We start from the raw sequence: 13,694 nt of genomic DNA, 5'->3' as shown, positions 1-13,694 counted from the left end.
AAAGTCAGGAAGCAGCAAAAAACATAAGCATAGAATATTACGACCAAGGGCTGCCTGCCCTTCCTTAGATATTTAGATTTGGGGATGAAACAAATTAGAGAGGCAGACATTTTTTATTAAATTATTTACAAATGCTGATTATATTTTTAAATCTGCCCTGGTGAAGCAAACTAGGCACTACATTTATGAAAGCCGGATGCCCTAGACCTAAACTTATAGTGGAGTTTCTTGCAAGACAAGGCCAGCAGCTCAGATAATGGCCTTGCAGAAGTGATGGCTACTAGGAATCCCACCTTGTGGGTTAAAATGGAGAGAATGATGTCTCTAATGTTAAAAGAGGGCATTTGGGAAGCACAGAGAGAACCACAATAGGTTAGAGGCCAACAGTTGCCAAAAACAAGATAGAAAGGACAGGATGCAATCCTGTGAATCTTGTGAAAAAAGGAGCCTAAAATGACTGCAGTGCATGTAGACGGTGAGGAGGTTGCAAGAAAAATCAATTGCAGCTAACAAAAAAATTGTAAATATTTTCTTTCAGAAGCACACATTCAGCCTGCTTTGACTGTCAGCAGTGCACGTGGAGAGGCTGTATAGAAGCTGCAGGCCCCACATCAACAGCTTTGAGAATGTAAAAATGCCTCCCCCCTAGCTCCAAATTCCCAAAGATACACAGCATTTTGATTCCTGTTTGGCATTTATTAAGGGTTTACCAGTGCCTAGAATACCTAAACTAATCTATCCTTGTGCACTTTTTAGCAGGATTCCCTGTGGTTTTCCTATAACAGCTAAGCACAATGTCAATACGACTGCTGGGAACCCTGTCTTTTATAGCGAGAGGGCTGGGGCATAACAATTATTGCCCATGCTATGCCACCTGACCTTAAACAAACAATGTGTGCTGTCCCTCTAAGTGGTTAAATAAACATGTGTAAATAATCACATTTTATAGGCATATCACATGAATGAAAAAAATGTGCAAATCTAGTGCAGATAACACAGAAAAAAATGCATATTAAAATATATAAAATGTAAACATAACATAAGTCCTTTCTAAAGTGCAAGAATAGTTCATAACAGATAAAACAGTGAAACAAGGTTCTCAATGTGCAGTCACTTTCCAAAAGTGTTGAGTGCACAAAGGTGCTCCCTAAAGACAAATTGCCAGCTTACCCCACAGAGTGGATCCGAGTTACAGGGATCACATAAGCCTATATTATATTCAGCACTGCGTATCACCAATATCAATGGGTATCCACAATAACAAACTTTAAGTTGATTCAATGGCTTAGAAAGGCTTTTGCTCTCCTCTCAAATGCTCATCAATGATAACCATACAAAGCAAGCAGGGGGAATCTCATAGTGTAATACAGAAAACTTTTATTAAAAAACAATCTTGTTCACTTACATCAAAGTAAATGCTTTGATGTCATTTTCATTTGAGCTTCAAATGAAGCTTCAAATGAATATTATGGCTATGGCCGTGGCACCTCAAACTCCAGCAGCACTTGGGGAAGTCACACACACTCTCTCGTTCTGATGCTTTTCCCCAAAAATGGCATTGTCTGGGACTGCAGGGTTTGTACCACCTGAAATGTTTGACAGCCATTTTGCTGAACTGTAAATGAGTTGGTTTTGCCTCAAACCCATACACAATGCAAAACCCAAAGCTCCTCCTTTTTAAAAATAATGTTCAGGGCTCATCTGCTTTACAGACCTTGGATACAATAGGTTTGAAATTGCAGGCCTGTTTGCAGTCCTAGCATTCGGACTCCTTACTACTCCACTGTGACTTCAACCTTTCCGTTGGCATTCATTCAGTGACAAGTAAAAACACTGATTACTGATTCACATCAGTCATTTCTAGGGATAAGAAATGTGAATACTGCTAAATTGATTTTGTAACTAAATTACTATTACCATCAGTGAAATCCTACAATTTCTGCTTAGGTAAAATTTGATTTGGAAAAAAAATTTAGTCTTTGTTAGAAGATAACTAAATAATGGTTCAATATCTATGTTGCCTCCCTACTAATTGATAAGTAATCACCCCTATTTGAGATTATATTAAAGAGACAATTTGGAGTGTCTACAATATTCACTTTCAGAATCAAAAGGTCTTAGCCCCCTCCAGATCAGAAAAAGTGGTAGCAAGCGCTGCATTTACACCCTCCTAGAAATGGTGGGGAGGTTAAGGTAATAGAGAAAGTCAGAAACTGCTAGTTCATCCATAGTTTCTGCAGTACAGAGAGATGTGTAAAATTGCTGTGGGTCTTGATTACCTGTTGTGGGTCTAGAGACCATAGTCCCTAAAGGTTCTTTAAAAGAGATGTATGGGAATTTTTTTTTTTAATGAACCATACTTACCTAGGTGGTTGCTGCATTGGTCCAATGCTACATCTGTCCCCCCGCTAGCTCTAACACTGAGAACCAAGCGATCAAACACCACTGATTGCTCGGTTCTCACAGCTCCGTGAGCATAGAGTTAGTCCCCGTTCTCTGCTCAACTCGCTCACTGAAGCTCTGGGCTGTGAAGGTGGTGGGAGCGTCTGGCGCAAGCTCTCAGTGACACAGCCAACAGCGGGCCTCAGCTGTCTGCTGAAAGTGGGTCCCAGGAGTGCAGAATGGTCTGCACTCCTGTGATCCACAGGTGAAGTACAGCCAAATGAGCTTTGGCTGTACTACTTCTTTAAAAGCAGAAAGATGGGTTGGGGTGTGAGACCCTATCACCAATCTGGCTAGCAGTTTTCCTGCCCTATTACCATACATACATTATTGTATGTCCATGTAAGACTGCTTAGTCTGCACATATATATCATCTCAGATCATTTGGCTTTTAGTTGCTCATGTTTCATAGACATAGAGTTATAGAAATATTGCGTTTTATTGGTTCTGCTCTCAAAGTATCCCTTGCTAAATGGTAACTCTGAAAGGTGCACTTTTTATATGATTACATATCTGATATGATCCGTCTTATAAAGGATTTACCTGCATGCCAAAAAAGATCTGGGTTGGATTTGTGTTCTAAATTATATGTAGAATACTTTAACCAAGCATATTTGCAAGTGTATTGGAAATCTTTCTGTGAGGTTAAATATGTGGAGAATCACCAAATGATGGTATTAGATAGGGCTTAACATTTTCATGAATCATAAGCTAATAAAGTAGTGGACATATTGGCTAACTGAGCAAGTACTGCAGGCCCACAGATAGATCTGTAGAGGAGGTCAGGTGAGCTATGCTGTTTATAGTCTGAGTAAATGATCATGATGGTAAAGTCACCACCTATAGGATGGCTGGAGTTATTTGGAAAACCAGTCAGCTAAATCCTGAAAGAACTTCTTTATTGGTGAATTTGGGCATAAACAGTATGTTTGCAATGCTAACATCAGACAAAAGGAGTTGTAAATGAATAAGCTTACCGTAAAACCTGTCTGTATGGAAAGCCTTTAGCTGATATTGTTTCACTGTTCCCCTGATGATGCTGAGTGACAGTAAAACAGGTTGTGATGTCAACTTGCTTACTTTGTGGCCAGTGTTGAGGCATCAGTACAAGTTGTGGCAAAATGTATTTTCTGTTACCTTTGTAAGTACCTGTCTATTGTTTTATTAAATTGGTTGGCGGTTTTACACTATGTGTGGCCTCTAATCTCCTCCATGAGTGCAGATGAAGCCTGATCTAACATGCTGATCCCTGGGCTTAGTGAAACCGGAAGGACACCCATTGATGAATGTCTAAAGGGCTGTTAATTACATGCCTGTCTGATCTCTGTGGTGAGAATCTTTCATTTTTTAGCAAGAGGCCAATCTTATTTGTGGTAAAGGCCACAAGTGTCTTGGTTGTCTCTTCAAGATACTGTCACGGAGTTAGCAGATATGTGAAGGTTTTCACTTGTTCCTGGACTTTACTGTTTTTTAAAAGATTTACACATCACTGATGTTTTCACTTGATGTTTGTGGAAATTTATTTATGTGGATGCGCACTCATTGTATGTGTATATATAGATTCTGACATTTAGTATTCTGATGTTTAGTGGTTGCTGCTCTGCTTACACTTTTTCACACTAAGCGCAAAATAATATTTTTTTGTATTTCAGGTATTTAACAATGACTGGTCTGGGAGCTTTTCTTTCTGGCTTAGCAGCTCCCAGCCTGTGTGCCCTTTCTGTCACACATGAGTAAGAAAGGCCCAGGTCACAGGAATACTCATGCTGCAAACTTTTTCCAGAATCTTTGGTATATAGGATTCAGGTTCCCAATATTTCCTAAATTGCTTGTCTTGGAGCAGTACTACAGACCATCCACCTTTTCCTTTAAAGTTAATAATACTTTTTCTAGGTCTGTGCTTCTCACTTGTGCTCTTAGGAGTTCATTCTCCAAGGTGAACATCCATTATTCTGCTTCTTTGAGCTTATAAGCCTGGGTTGACAAGTCTTGTTTAAATTGCTTCAGGGTGTAACAAATGACAGTCTCCACCACCTAAGCAAAGGGGGGGGAGGCTAGTCAGGGTAGTCACTGCCTCTGCAACTTTTGCTTACCATGCTGGTTCCCTTCTAAAGGCATTGGAGTGTGTGTGATACGAGTCTGGAGAGTAAGTGGCAGCCATGAAGGAGTGCTTGACATCTAATGTGTCTCTAGACTGGTGCCTAGGTCTTGTTCTGGCTAAAACATAGTCAATGGGAGAGGCTGGGTGAACTCCAGATTGATGATGAGATCCAAAAAGTTCTTGATGCCTTGTATTTTTATAACAGAATGCATCAATACCAGAACCAGAGGTCATCTCTACCTTTTTTAATTAAATTGTGCATTTTGTTATTTATTGATTTAATTATTTTTTTATTGAGGTCAAATTAAGGTAGCTTGCATGTACCTGTATGAGGAGCGGGAGCCCAAAAAGACGAGAGTGACCTCTTACCACGATTCCCATTCAAGTACCTCTGGGTGCTAAGACAGGATCTGCAAGGGCAGTGGAAGAGCACAAATGCCTAAGTGCAGGAATTGTTGACTGGAACTTGGGAGCACTGGTAGATCTTCAGAAGAACAGGTGGTAATATACTGCTGATGCACCAGTTTCATATGCAGATGTAGTCAGGTCACAAGCCAGTTGATAGCAGGTAAACAGCGAAACACACATGTGCGCATATGCATGAATGTTCCTGACAGTAGTTTAGTCATTTATGTAAAATGGTATTAAAGATTGTTTTTTTTTTCTTTTGCTAAATAACAAACATGTTATACTTACCTGCTCTGTGCAGTGGTTTTGCAAAGAGCAGCTCCAATTATTTTCTTTTCAAGTCCCATGCCAGTGCTCCTGACTCCTCCCCTTCGAGCAGTACCCCCAGAGAAAGTCACTTGCTCTGGGGGACCGCTGCATGCTCACACCCGAGCCGCTGCTCTATGCGTCCCATTAATTTCAGTGCATTTGGCTACATGGTACATTTTCCCTGAAGATCCCTTATTTTGGCTGAAAATGTAAGAAAGAAAAACTCTCAGGTTGCTCATCTCTAATCATTTCAAAAGGTCATCCCATGCACAATGAATTTCAGTGTGAGATGATGTTATAATCGCCACTTTAGTTAGGTAAAGGTAATTTGGGTCAGGTGATCTGATTACAGCATAACAAAATGAGATCTCAAGAGGCCTGCCTGCATCTACCTCAAAATTAAAATAGCATTTTTCATTAAGGGATCATACAGACTGACACCTGCACACTGTCTGCATTTGGGGGTGTGCAGATGTTCTTGCTCAGCTCTCAAATTCTGACATGCAACTGTGTCTGTGCAGCTGCTGCATTTGCATCCAAATCTATAGGCTGCCTGTGTGCAGCTCAGGGTGGATGCAGATGCAAAAACAAAGGCAGCCATCAAACAGGACAGGTGTAAGCAGCTGTCTGAATGAATCCTAAGGTGTATTTCCAAGCCAATACTTTTCTGGGGTGTTAAACTGGGGAAGAACTAGAACATATGTCAATATTTTATTGTTCTCTGTGTATATGTTGGAGAAATTCCATCCTATTTCCTTTCCTGATGATCACAGTTCCGTGTGATCACTCTAAATGTAACATCTTCCTACAGAAATATTTAGGTTGCCACTGCTGAAATCTGGTTCCTAAATTAAACCTCTGGCAAGGTTATAGACATTCAAATATTTAAATATTCTTAACAAACAGCAAAAAAATGTTTTTAAAACAAGTCCTAACTGACTTCTGAATGTTAGGATACCAAGTGATAGTATTCTGTAGAGGGGGCATCAATAAATGGCAGACCACGGGTCAAATGCAGACCACATCACATTCTCATTTGGACTGCCACAGTACCACCATTTAGCAACTTTTTCTTCCCCCTGCCGTCACTCTGTAATCCTCACAGAGCCGACAGCGGGAGGCGGGACAGTTCTGGATGGAGGGCGCAGGTGCCCGAGGTTAACAAGCAGGTGATTGGCTGCTAGGATAAAGGGCGGTCCTAGCAACCAATCACCATTTTGCAACACCCACCCTCTATTCAGACATGCTGTGCCTCCCTCTGTTCTTCAGTCTGTGTAAGCTAAGGCAGTGAGGAAGAGGGCGAAGTTACAGGGGGGTGAGGACACTAGTATGAAAAGCTGAATGGCAGTTGAGGAATGTGTGTGCTGAGGACAATGATATGGGGGGCTGAGAAGTGGAGTTGCTGAGGACTGTGATGTGGTGGGCTGAGAAAATCAAATTGAGGGGGCCGAGGACTGTGATGTGTGGGGGGAGTTGTGGACATTAAAGTGGGAGACTGAGGACTATAATGGGGGGGGGACTGATGAGTGTAATGTGGAGGGAGCTGAGGACATTAAGGTGGGGGACTGAGGACTGTAGTGTGGAGGGGGACTGAGTACTGTAACGTGTGTGTGGGGGGGGAGGGCTGAGGACATTAATTCGGGGGAGGCTGAGGACTGGAATGCGGGGGGCTGGGAAATGTAATGTGGAGGGCGGAGGGGGTGGAGGGTGAGGTGGATGTAAAGGGGGACCTGAGGACACTCATCAAGAGGGAGGGGACTTTGATGTGATGTGCATTGGGGACTGAGGACATTGATGTAAGAATGGTTTAGATTTGTGCATGTGCATTATGTGCACACATTGAGTGTCCTTGATCATTATTTTTTTTCAAATCGCACTGCACCAAGCCACGTGGTGCTGCAGCAACATGTGCTTTGATACATGCAAAAAGGCATTATGGGTACTGACATGATATTCGGACCTCTGCTGGAAAAAAATGTTGCTGACTAGACCTCGCTGAATTGTAATTCACTACCCCAGCTGTAGAGTAGGTGTAACCAGTTATGTGTGGATCTGCACAGAAAAGACCAGGCAAGCTTTTTACACAGGAGTAGGGATAATCGAACTTTTGAAAAGTTTGGTTCGACCAGAACACCCGAACTTCCCAAAAGTTCAGCCCGGATTTCAGAACCCCATTGAAATTAATGGGACCCGAACTTTGGTAATCAAAAAACACCATTTTGAAGCCCTAAAACCCAATAAATGCCCCTAAAAAGTGCCTAGGGTTCTGGGTCATGCCCCAGGGACTATTAATCACACAAAAAAAAGTTCTTAAAAATTGTCATTTTTGATAGAGAGCCAATTATTGAAAAAAAAAAAAAAAATTTTGATTTTGACTTTGTATTTAGTGTCTGGGGGGTCTAAAAAGTGTACCTGTTAAGTTTCAGCTCTGTAGCATGTCCAGAACCATAAAAAAATATTGTTTGTATTATGTCACTTATAGAACAGGAATATGGCTTCGCTATTTTCACACCTTGCCGGTTTTGTAGCAAGCGTTTTTTTGGGCATTTTTTGGGGGTTATTGGAGGCAAGCATAACATCAGAACTTCTGTATAGGGGTATTTATACACACACTTATATGTATATATACCCATACACATATATAGGTGTGAAAGTAGCAGAACACTATACTTGCGCTAATGAAATAATTAACACCAATATGGTTACGCTCCTATCACACCTATATATGTGTATGTGTAAAATACATATAAGTATGTGTGTATATATACCCCTATACAGAAGTTCAGATGTTTTGCCTGCCTCCAAAGAACCCAAAAAAATGCCCAAAAAAACGCCTGCGCCAAAAAAAAAACGCCCAGGTGTGTTTTTGCAGCAGGCGTTTTTTTGGGCATTTTTTTGGGGTCTTTGGAGGCAGGCAAAACATCTGAACTTCTGTATAGGGGTATATATACACACACACTTATATGTATTTTACACATACACATATATAGGTGTGATAGGAGCGTAACCATATTGGTGTTAATTATTTCATTAGCGCAAGTATAGTGTTCTGCTACTTTCACACCTTTATATGTGTATGGGTATATATACATATAAGTGGGTGTGTATATATACCCCTATACAGAAGTTGAGATGTCATGCCTGCCTCCAAAGAACCCAAAAAAATGGCTAAAAAAACCCGACAATAACACACCTGGGCGTTTTTTTTTTGGCGCAGGTGTTTTTTTGGGCATTTTTTTGGAGGCAGGCAAAACATCTGAACTTCTGTATAAGGTATATATACACACACACTTATATGTATATATACCCATACACATATATAGGTGTGAAAGTAGCAGAACACTATACTTGCGCTAATTAAATAATTAACACCAATATGGTTACGCTCCTATCACACCTATATATGTGTATGTGTAAAATTCATATAAGTGTGTGTGTATATATACCCCTATACAGAAGTTCAGATGTTTTGCCTGCCTCCAAAGACCCCAAAAAAATGCCCAAAAAAATGCCTGCTGCAAAAACACACCTGGGCGTTTTTTTTGGGCATTTTTTTGGGTTCTTTGGAGGCAGGCAAAACATCTGAACTTCTGTATAGGGGTATATATATACACACACACTTATATGTATTTTACACATACACATATATCGGTGTCATAGGAGCGGAGACATATTGGTGTTAATTATTTAATTAGTGCAAGTATAGTTTTCTGCTCCTTTCACACCTATATATGTGCAGGTGTATATATACAGACATGTGTGTATATATATACCCCAATACACAAGTTTAGATGTCATGCCTGACTCCAAACTTGTACTCAAAAAATCCCTATAAACGCCTGCAGCCAAAAAGCAGGCTGACAGGCGAGAAGCCATATTGCTGCTCTGAAAGTGACCTAAGAGAAACAATGTTTTCACTATAGCGGTCACCCTGAAATGGAAGGGTTTGGTCACCCTGCCATAGCAGTCAGTGTCAGTTCACCCTACACTACATTACGGTCACCCTGGCACTTAACACTTTCCCTACAGAAACTAAATTTTTGCATCTAACTAAAGTAGAAAATAGCACCCTAACTACACTAGATATCCCTTTCCTCACACTAATAAATGCTAAATGACACTTTTGAAGCAAAATTAACAGAACTGCTTCCACTCTCTTCCATGTCCCTGTATTACAATGCTAGGAATTTGGCAGGTGCTATCTTATATACTGGGGGGCGTATTCACTAATGATTGGCCTAGGGACCCCCTAGTCACTCCAATCACATTCCTAGCATTCTGCTGCCCCCTCAATTGGCTTTTACTAATGGTTCTGGTCCAATCACGGGCTTTTAAAACCCAGTTCCTGTCCCATTGCATTTTGGTCGGTTCTGGTTGCCGAATTCCGAACTTTTTCAGCAAAAAGTTCTAAATTCGGCCGAACCTCGAACAGTCAATGTTCGGGTCGAACCGATGGTCGACCCGAACCGTTCCATCATCCCTACACAGGAGTTGTGAAAGGTAATTATCAAGTTAAGGAGCTGGCTACTTATATGATTCAACATGGGAATCTGCTTCAGCCTACACACACTACCCCTTAGAATCAGACTCCCTAACACTTTCTCTGGGGCCTGTGTTTCTCTAACTTTCAAAACAGTTGTAAATTGTACTTAAAACTCAGATCTCTTCTCAGATCCCACCTTGGCCTTTGCTCTAAACCTATGCATCCAGCTTTAGCTTCAGAAGATGCTTTCTTCAAGGAACTGTGACATCTCTATGACAACCCAGATTAGGTATCCACTGTCAAGACCACTCCCCTCAATCTCCTGCTGGGGCACAAGAGTTCAGGATCCTACTGCATGGAATTCCCATATGATCACATGAATCTGACTGGAATGACCTTTCCCTCCACAACCAATTTCAAATTGGGTTGTCTGAGACTGTTAAGGACTCTCTAGTAAATTATCCTTCTCCCTCCATATAGGAAAAGGCTTGGCAACTCTAGAAAAGGTATTGAGAAAATCTCTTTCTGACCCTGTGAAAACTTTGCCACTGGCTATGCTTACCTTGACTCTGGACTTACCAGGTACTGAGGAACCCATGGGGATTGGGTCCACCTGCCTCTTAGTTGAAGAAAGATTATATTGTAGAACAAAACATAAAACCTGTCACCTCTGATGTATGCAGGGTGATGATGTATAAACTGAGACTTTGTAAATGCATTTTGACCCAAACATCTGGCAAACTCCAGGACCTAGATGGTTGTAAGGAGGCCACCTTGGGTGAGCTAACCATTCCTCTTTCTATCATACTGTGGTGCCTGCTTCAATTGATTCTCCTTCATAGCCATTTTCCTGTTCATTCTTTATTGACTCCAGAGCTGCAGGGGTAGGCCGTTCCTACCCTTGAGGTGGAAGCCCCTAAATGTCCCCTGCTTATTGATAACCAGTCTCTAAAACAAGAATACCTTTACTGCAACATTAAGCCTTTCAAATTTCAGATTGGGGGCCACCCATCTCAAAGAACTTATGCCATCTGTTCACCTACTTGTCTTGCTAATTTTTGGGAATCCCCGGTAAAGAAAAAAAATAAAATAAATTGGGAGGGGGGGGGATGATATCTTCTTGATTTTATGATTGCAACATTGCCTTGGCAGTGTATTTCCTCTCTCTGAACCTGAGAATAGACCCATAAAAGAATATATTCAGAAAAACCTAGAAAGATCCTTCATATGCGCCCCCAACTTTATTGGCAGAAGCTGAATTATTTTTTGTGAAAAAAAATAAAACGAAGGGTGGGAGCCTTAGAACCTTTACTGATTACTATGGACATGATAAGTTTACTGTTCCCATTCATTATCCACTACCACTTATCTTTAAACTGTTCTCTCAAATTTAGGGCCCCGTAACTTTTGCTAAACTTGATCTAAAAGGTGCTTGTAACCTAGTTTGCATAAAACAGGAGGATAAATGAAAAAAGGCCTTTAACAGTAAACATGGACACTGTAAATATTTATACTCTTTGGTCTTCAAGGTACCCTGGCTCTCTTTCACAAATTCAAGAATGATGTCTTCCATAATTACCTTGGACATTTTATTCCACTTCCATTACACCTTCAAATGCTGAAGTATCTCCACAATTTCAAGCCTGCTGGACACATCGGCTTCAAGAGGACATTTGCCACTGTTTCCTAGGACCTATAGTGGCCTTTACTAAATTCTGACACTCAAGCTGTTGTTAAGACTTTCTGTGAGACCTGTGCTTATATTAAGACTAAACCATTTAAGCCTATCAGCCTTCTTCACACACTACCTGTACCCACCTGCATATGGACCCATATTTGTAGGGATTTTTTTTGTAGATCCACCTGTACCTATGTGGTGGTCAGATGTTTGGATGGTTGTGAATAAATTTACCAAAATGGCCCATTTTATTCCCACTGCTCAAAGTACCCTCCGCTAAAGAAATTTCTGCACGTATTCAATATTATATTTTGCAGAGTTCTCTGTAACCAACCAGGCATATAGCTATCCTTCTCATTTGCCTACCACATGGAAAACAAAACAAAAACTGAAAGGACTATTCAAATTCTGGGAAAATGCCTTCAGTGTCAGCTATTAGGCAAAGGGGTATGATCTACTACCATGGACCGAAATATGCATTTAACAACTGCCCTAATGTTCCTATTGGTTGCTTTCCATTTTTTCTATCTGGTCTCTCTTCAGCTTCAGTTTCATCTCCCTCCTTTTAATGTATCTCATGTCAATTTCACATTGCTACAGTTCAAGGACAACTGTTGACTACAACATTGATCAGGCAATCCAATCTCAAAAAAACTGACAAGAGACATCCTAAAGATCAAGACTTCAAGGTCAGCGGCAGAATCTGTTTATCCACTGAGAGCCTCTCCTTGTGGGCTCTAACTACGCAGTTCTGATTTTTTTTCACACTTCTTGGCTCAAGAAGGTCTGCTCAGGTCTTCAGCATAAAACACCAACCTCCCTCTCTATTACCATCAATCTATGACTAATGAACTTCCTGGTTGCTTTCATACTCTTATCAAGTTAGTGATATTTCTTGTGCTGCTTTGGTTCCTTCTTCACTTTTTACTTTGCTTTCTGATTTTGTCTTACATTTACCCTCTTATGCACTGACATTGGTCTGATTTATTCTTTGCTTGTTCCTTCTCGTGGATGTGAGAACTGGGCACATGCTCATGTGTGTGACATACACGTGCGCATAGGCATGCTCACGTGCACTCTTGACAGATCTGGGTGCCAGAAAGACTATTTAAACTGTGCCGGTGCTCAGGATCAGTGTTGCTTTTTCTTTAGCCTTCTGTATATCCTAAGACCCTGTGATTCTGTATCTTGACTCCAGTTTCTGACCTGGCTTGTCTGACTACTCCCTTAATTCTGCTTGTCCTCTGACGACCGCTTCTGCCTGCTCCATTTGCTTCTGTTGTTCTGATTGATTCCTGACCCAGCTTGTACCCTGACCATGCTCCTGCCTGTGTCTCTGCACCTGATCTGCTCTGCCAGTGTATGACCCAGCCTGCCTAACTCTGCTACTCTTCCTACAGTCACCTCACTAGTACTTGCCTACCATCCTGCTCTGCACAATCCTCAACCTCCCGCTTTCCCCAATACCAGTCTGCTTCAATCTGCTGCCTACCAACTGCCTGCCAGCTCACCTGCTTTACTAAAGACCATTGATGACTTCTCCTTCCTGTTGTGGACACCTACTAGCAAGACTTACAGGAACTAATGCCACTCTGCACTCCTGTGCCTTCTGTTCACACTACCAGGGGCCCAGAGTCAGAGGTGTAAGAGAGTCGTTCCTCTTCATATCAGGCTCTGCTACCAGGTAAGTGATAGCCTCCTGGTGCAGAGTGTTACATTTCTGTGTATGACCCAGCCTGATTCAAACCCTGCACTTTGTGTATTGACTTGACTTAACTGAGTGGTTATCCCAGCCTGCAAGACTATATTATTAATTTTCTGTGGTGTATGTTCATCTCTCTGTGGCTGTCATCTGCATCCTCAGCTTCATGCTACCTGTTGTCTCTGCTATGTGCACTATTTAGCGTCTGATGCAATGTTGGTATTAACACCTTTCAATAAGTGTTGTGTTATTATGAGTAAAATGTCTCTCTATCCAACTGCCAGTTTATGGATTGTGCTGAATTGCATTTTATTAGTTACTGATCACAGTGACTGTTTGATAATATTTATAGTGGTGGTATTAATACTGGCATTACAGTAGCTCAGCTGCCCCCCTGCTAGCAGAGACCTGACAGGTGGCCATCTTTCTTGTTGCAAATGTAAAAGCAGAGCAAGTGCACAGAAAGAAAAGTGTTGAGACCCAACTTAAATGACTACACTATTTATATTGTGAACATTGAGGATAGTTTGCTACACAGAGATCAGTAAATGTTTTTTTTTTTATGTATTTT

This window comes from Pelophylax lessonae (assembly GCF_965119305.1).
Source record: "Pelophylax lessonae genome assembly, chromosome: 3".
NCBI lineage: Eukaryota > Metazoa > Chordata > Amphibia > Anura > Ranidae > Pelophylax > Pelophylax lessonae.
This window is presented reverse-complemented; position numbering follows the sequence as displayed.